The sequence below is a fragment of the Emydura macquarii genome, unplaced genomic scaffold (genome assembly GCF_026122565.2).
Source record: "Emydura macquarii macquarii isolate MOO-44397 ecotype Brisbane River unplaced genomic scaffold, CSIRO-AGI_Emac_v2 contig_2205, whole genome shotgun sequence".
Taxonomy (NCBI): Eukaryota; Metazoa; Chordata; order Testudines; family Chelidae; genus Emydura; species Emydura macquarii.
This window is the reverse complement of record NW_027132342.1, coordinates 27,989,714-27,995,713: the sequence shown is the minus strand read 5'-3', so window position 1 is coordinate 27,995,713 and position 6,000 is coordinate 27,989,714. Positions and strand designations below refer to the sequence as shown.

The 6,000-nt window shown below is 40.8% G+C and overlaps 1 long non-coding RNA gene across 1 annotated transcript in view; it reads right to left on the bottom strand.

The window, feature by feature from the left end:
• Nucleotides 1–1,881: 1,881 nt before the first annotated feature.
• The window catches only part of LOC137160527 (uncharacterized), a 74,218-nt gene continuing 70,099 nt past the window's right edge, over nt 1,882–6,000 (bottom strand). The window contains exons 2-3 of the long non-coding RNA XR_010921905.1: nt 3,074–3,173; nt 1,882–2,154 (exon numbers count right to left, since the gene is read on the bottom strand). This is a non-coding gene — a long non-coding RNA (uncharacterized lncRNA). The remainder of the gene's footprint in view (nt 2,155–3,073; nt 3,174–6,000) is intronic.

Sequence of the window (6,000 nt, the reverse complement as noted above, 5' to 3'; positions counted from 1 at the left end):
AAAAATGCTTTATCAAAAGTCAAGAAACCATTGCATAAAAGCAGAAGGAATAAGTATCAAAGGTGAACTGCAGAGCTCAAATGAAAATTGAGTTAAAGCCCAGAAATATTTGTTCTTTGCCTCTAAGAAGCGGGGTGGGTAGGAGAGGGCACACAGCAAAGGAGTAAGTTTGCACAAGCTCTTAAAAATATATATATATCCCTGTGTAATTTTTTGGCAATTTCATGTTCTCTAAAGAAATCTTAGATCAGTGGTTCTCAACCAGAGGTACATGTACCCCTTGTACATGTACTTCCGGGGGTACATCAACTCATCTAGATAGTCTACTTTTACAACAGACTACATAAAAAGCACTAGAGAAGTCACTACAAACCAAAATTTCATACAATGACTTGTATATACTGCTCCATATACTATACGCTGAAATGTGAGTACAAAATTTATATTCCAATTAATGTATTTTATAATTATATGGTAAAAATGAGAAAGCATGCAATTGTTCAGGAATAGCGTGCTGTGACACTTTTGCATTTGTATGTGATTTCGTAAGCAAGTAGTTTTTAAACTTGGGTGAAACTTGGGTGTACTCGAGACAAATCAAATTCCTGAAAGGGGTACAGTAGTTTGGAAAGGTTGAGAGCCCCTGCCCTAGATCAGATCATTCTGTGACATCATTAATGGGCCATTCTGTGATACCAAGAGTTTTCATGGGGCTCTTGGCATCCATGATATCACAGAGTCAGTAGTGGAGTTGAGGGTAAACACAGGTAAAGTGAGTTTACCCTCTTCTCATTTGGGGAATATGGAGTTTAGTTTAGGGTCATTTACCCACTTCTTTTTTTAACCATTAAACCACTGCACAGAATGCTGCACTCTGGGATGTGTTTAGCAAACCAGGAATTGCCACCAGCTTTCATGGAAGCAAATGAAAAATGTAAAAGATGAGTTTGAACTTAATTTTGAATGAATGACCTGCCACGAGGAGGTAACCTGCAGCCCCTTCTTGGCTCTCAACACAACTGGCTAGGCTTTGACTGCCTGCCCCTGGACCTCAGTCCTGTAGCATGGAGTGATGGGGTCATGGAAATGTTTTAGGGGGGTTAATACTGATTGTCAGAGCTACTCTCCACTTGTCCTGCCCCCAGCTCATTATTGGCTTCCCTCTTCTGCCCCCTCCCGTGCACAGATCTGTGGAGCTTTGCAGGGTTCCTCCCTAGGATGTGGGTTTAGGGGCAAGATGCCATTGAAGTGACTAATCCCATGTGAGAGGGAGGAAATGAGCATGCAGAGGGCACCTTCCATCCACAAATGCTGAAGGAATGATGCCCCCTTACATTTAGTCCTGTGCACAAGTTAAGCAAAAAAACCTGTTCTTGAGCAGGTGGGTGGGGAGGGAAGGGAAACTGGCTGAGCTTCGCTCTATGTCCTCTATTCCTCTGCCACTGCTGCAGAACCAGTGTGCTCTGAATCATAATGTGTCGCTAATCTAGGCTAGAAGGATATTATTAAACAAAACCCTCCACTCCACTGCCCCAGGAGCTAGGAGGCATACCAGGAGGAATGTGATTCAAAGCGCACAGAGCCTCTTGAGGCTCCTCTTAACGCCGTGTAGCTTATGCACCTCACCTTGCTCAGTATCAAAGCAGTGTCATTTATCCAGCACATCCATACCGATGGACCATTACAAGGCCCCCAGTTAATGGTAGCTGAAAACACAGAATTGTTGACAAATGAACAAAATAGAGGATGATGGACCGAGGGGATCTATTTAGTCAACATGAAATGAAGACGTAGCTGTTGATTGCTCTCAAGCACTAGCCCACTAAACACAAGGCCAAAGTACTTTTAGGTCATCACACGCAGGAGAACCCAAACACACTATTTTACAAGACCACGTCCCAATTTAATTTCAGGTAGGCAGAGACATTCGACTTAGCTTGTTCTCCTTGAACAGGCTAAATTTGGCACCTGTATAAAACATTTGCCAACATTTTTAGTGAACATTTTACACCTATTACAGACATGCTTGTAAACCAGGCTGGATTGTCAAGTCTGCTGGAATGGATTCTGCAGTGTCTTTTATTGTTCAGTTCACCAGGCTACATATATGGCGCTGTAATAATCCATGGAAGTGTGATTCAATGGGGCTGAATCCTGTGAAACAAGGGTTCAAAAAGTCATGACTCAGGAGTAAAAAAATCATGATATTTTAAAAAAATAAAATACATTTTGGGCTTTTTTCATTTTCCTTCTGGTTTCTGAGCTTTTAGCATACACTTGAATCATGCTTTCAAGCTTGTTCCTGTGAGTAGGTCCTACCAGTAATTTAAAGTAGATTAGAAAATGCCTGTATAATTTAAAATATATCAGAGCTCTGAAGGTTAAACTCTTAAAATAAAACAAAACAAAGAAACACCCAGCTTTAAATGGGAGTTTGTCTGATCAAGGCTGAATGAAAAGAGTATACACTGAGGGCCAAATTGTATGTCCCTTGTTTGGGGTGAGTAATTCCTTTCTCTGAATTGTCCCATTAAACCTCAGTGAAACTAGTAATAGAATCAGGTACTACTCACTGTGAGTAAGGGGGGGCAGAATTTGGCCTCGAGTAAGGACCTAAGGATTTGACCCAATAATAGGCCAGACCCCTGAGCAAGGAGTGGTGCTTAAACTATATCACCCCTAGAAAAGCTCTAGGAATTACAGACACACCAAAACGCTTGAGATGCAATTCCTCCCCTTCTTCCCCAATGCTCTATGGTGGGACAACATGAGGGCAATAATTAGTTGCTGGCCTATAACAGCAGCAGATTACAGACACGTACCATGCAGCAATGGCTGTACTGGCTAACGCATTGGAAGAGTGGGGATTGGCCAAGGCTTTCCCATTTGCTCCCCCTCACTGCTACTGCTTCCAGGAGGGAGCAGTAAGTGAGCACACAGCACCCACTTTCCTCTGCACACCCAAACCCAATGTCAGGGTAGTCTTCAGGGCCCCACTGCATGGGTATGAAGACAAGTTACAATGTCATAGTTATCAACTAGCTGACCTTGAGAGGCCTCATACTAAACTCACCAGCATTTTTCTGTTTGTCTGTAATGTGATAACTCTAGAACACAAGATCTAATCAATTCCAAGTCTTCAGTGAATGATCTAGGCAGCAATGGGCAGGAGCCTGTTGATTTTGGTGAAAATCAGAAAAGAAGGAGAGGGTCCAGTGGATGGTAACCATTAACAGATTCAATTTTTGTGTTTAAAGTTCCTGTATTCTCTCTCTCATGGGCCCCTTCTTCTTACTTCAGCAGCTGCCTTGGGAGCTCAGAGTTCATTTAATCCATTTATTCCCTCCCCTTTCACTCTTTTGATCTCTTCAAAGAGATCCCATGAAGATGCCTCCCCGCCCCTGGAAACCAATGCTGCTTGAACTTTGTGAGTAATGAAATTTCAATCTATCACACAATGCAGATGCATCCTTTTCTGCTCTCCGGATGGAGCAAGAATAGAAACTGCCCAGCATGAACAACAGAACTGCTTTCCAGTTCTCCATGATTGGCTGTCACTGAACAGCAGAGCATAAACATAATCCATGGTGATCCCAAAGGTGGCATTTCTTATCAGCTCTGCCACATACACCAGAAGCTGATAAGACAGACAGAAAGGAGATTGCTGCTATCAAGCTGCTATCAAGCTGTCTAGGTAGATTATTATTTCATCATCATCACCACCATCACATATTTATGGAAAAGTAGCTGTCTTTTTTATAATAAAAATCACAGAATAAAGTTTCACCTTTCCCCCTTCTGACCTGTGATGGCTTACAGCGTTGACCTCATGTTTAATATAAAAATAAAAGACTAATGTCCTTACATATGTCTTAAGCAAGCCCTAATTTCTTTGAAAACCCCTCATGCCCTTAAAAAAAAAATCTTTCACAGCCATATCTTGTCCATCTGGCTCCAAGTGTTTGCAAAGGAATAGTATACATAATTCTGTTAAAATTATTTTGGGGCTTAACATATAGTAATCACTCCACTGGAACAGACCAATAGTCTGTCTAGTCCAGTATCCTCTCTCATACAGTGGTCTATAGCAGATGTTTCAAAGACATAACATCTTCATGGTATATTTGGCAATTGTATTATACTATACCCTGAGGGGAAAATTTAATCCTTTCCCCAGCTGGTTATCAGCCCATACCCTGAAGTCTGAGGATAGGTAACTGTTATCCTAGCTAGTGTGCAAGTGATATTCTTATTCATGAGTATTTCTTTTTGAATCTTACTAATCTATTTCCCTCTGTGGGATCATGTGGCAATGAGTTCCACAAGCTAATTCTACTTTGCACCTCTCCTTTTACTTTATCTGGACTACATGTGTGCTTCATTGAATTTCCCCTTGTATTTTTTTTTTTTTTTTTTATAGGATGGGATTAAAAGAAACTTCTTACTGACTTTCTCCATCTCTATTTTATATATCTCTATTGTATCTCCTCTTAATCCTTTTCTCTCCAAAGGAAAAAAAATCCTTGTTTTGAAAAACTCTCCTCATATGGAGGTCACTCCTTAGTCCCCTTTTCCCACACACACACACACACACACACACACACACACACACACACACACACACACACACACACACACACACACACACACACACACACACACACACACACACACACACACACACACACACCCCTAAATCAATATCATTGCTCTTCATGGTTAAGTCTGACCATAACATGCTCGGTGAAGCTTGTATTAAATACCGTTAAGAGCCAGAATCTGCAATTTCTAAATATGGCACATATTCATGCTGAGTAATTGCATTCTCTGGATTACTTGTGTGAGTAAATGCTACTTACTGTATGGACAGAGAAGTGGGCTCTCACATGCAGTACATTATACTATAACACACTGTACACTGAATCATCACATATATCCCCTTTCTGATCAGCTCTAGTGCTATTGCCCAATAGACTGAAAGCTTTCTGCATGCTAGCAGGGTCACCAAATTATTTTCTCTGCTCTAGGAGAACAAGAAGTTACAATTCCTGTTTCTTATTTTCCCCAATTTGATTGAGAAACGAAAAGAAAAATAATTTCTCAATTAAAAAAAAGAAAGGAAAATGAACTCCATATGTGTTCATGATATACAGGGCAAGGAAATATGTATGGAGCTATAAAGGTAGGAGGTATAATGAAGCACTATAGGGAATGGAAATCAACAGGGGGCACCGATGCTTCCTTTCAGAACCTAGCCAACGGGGTTAATATCAGGCCTGCTGATAAAATTCTGGCAGCTGCTACGGAAAGCACAATGCACATTGTTGTCATTCAGAAAGTGGCTTTGTTTTTCCTGGCATGAGTTACTGTTTGGAAGCAGTATTAAAATAGGAAGAAAAAAAAAAGCCAGCCTGAAAACTTAAAATAAAAGGGTTGTGCCAGAGTTGTTACTCTGCTATATTTTTAGGAGGAATTGTTGATTCTTTGTTCTGAGAAGGTTATTTAGGTACCTTTAAATGAAATTAACTTCAAAATTCATTGCATACTTAATGCAGCTTCTGTCAGAAATATGAGCCAGCATATTTTAAATGTAGCAGATCAGACGTGCACTCGAAATGTCCAGTGTATATGCATAAGAAATGCCGGTACCTCCTGTTTCAGTCACTTTTCCTCACTCACAAAGGGGCTTCCACTTCTTTGTGTGTGTTTCCCCAACAAGTAGAAAGATGCTGCAGGTAAAACTTCTATTATGTGGGGCACTGTCACATAGCTCAGATCCTCTCTGTAATGCCGAAATGTTTTGTCATCTATATTCTGCATTCCCGACACAATACCAGATCAGATCCACAGCACACACTGGTTTACACTACCTAAGGATCTGGCCCAGTGAGTCTGACAGTAGATATTTTGTTTGTTCTACTGATCTCTACTTCTATTCTCTGTCATAGCTTTCTATGAGATGGGCATTAGCAAAATTAACAAGCAGGAAAAAGAGAAGAC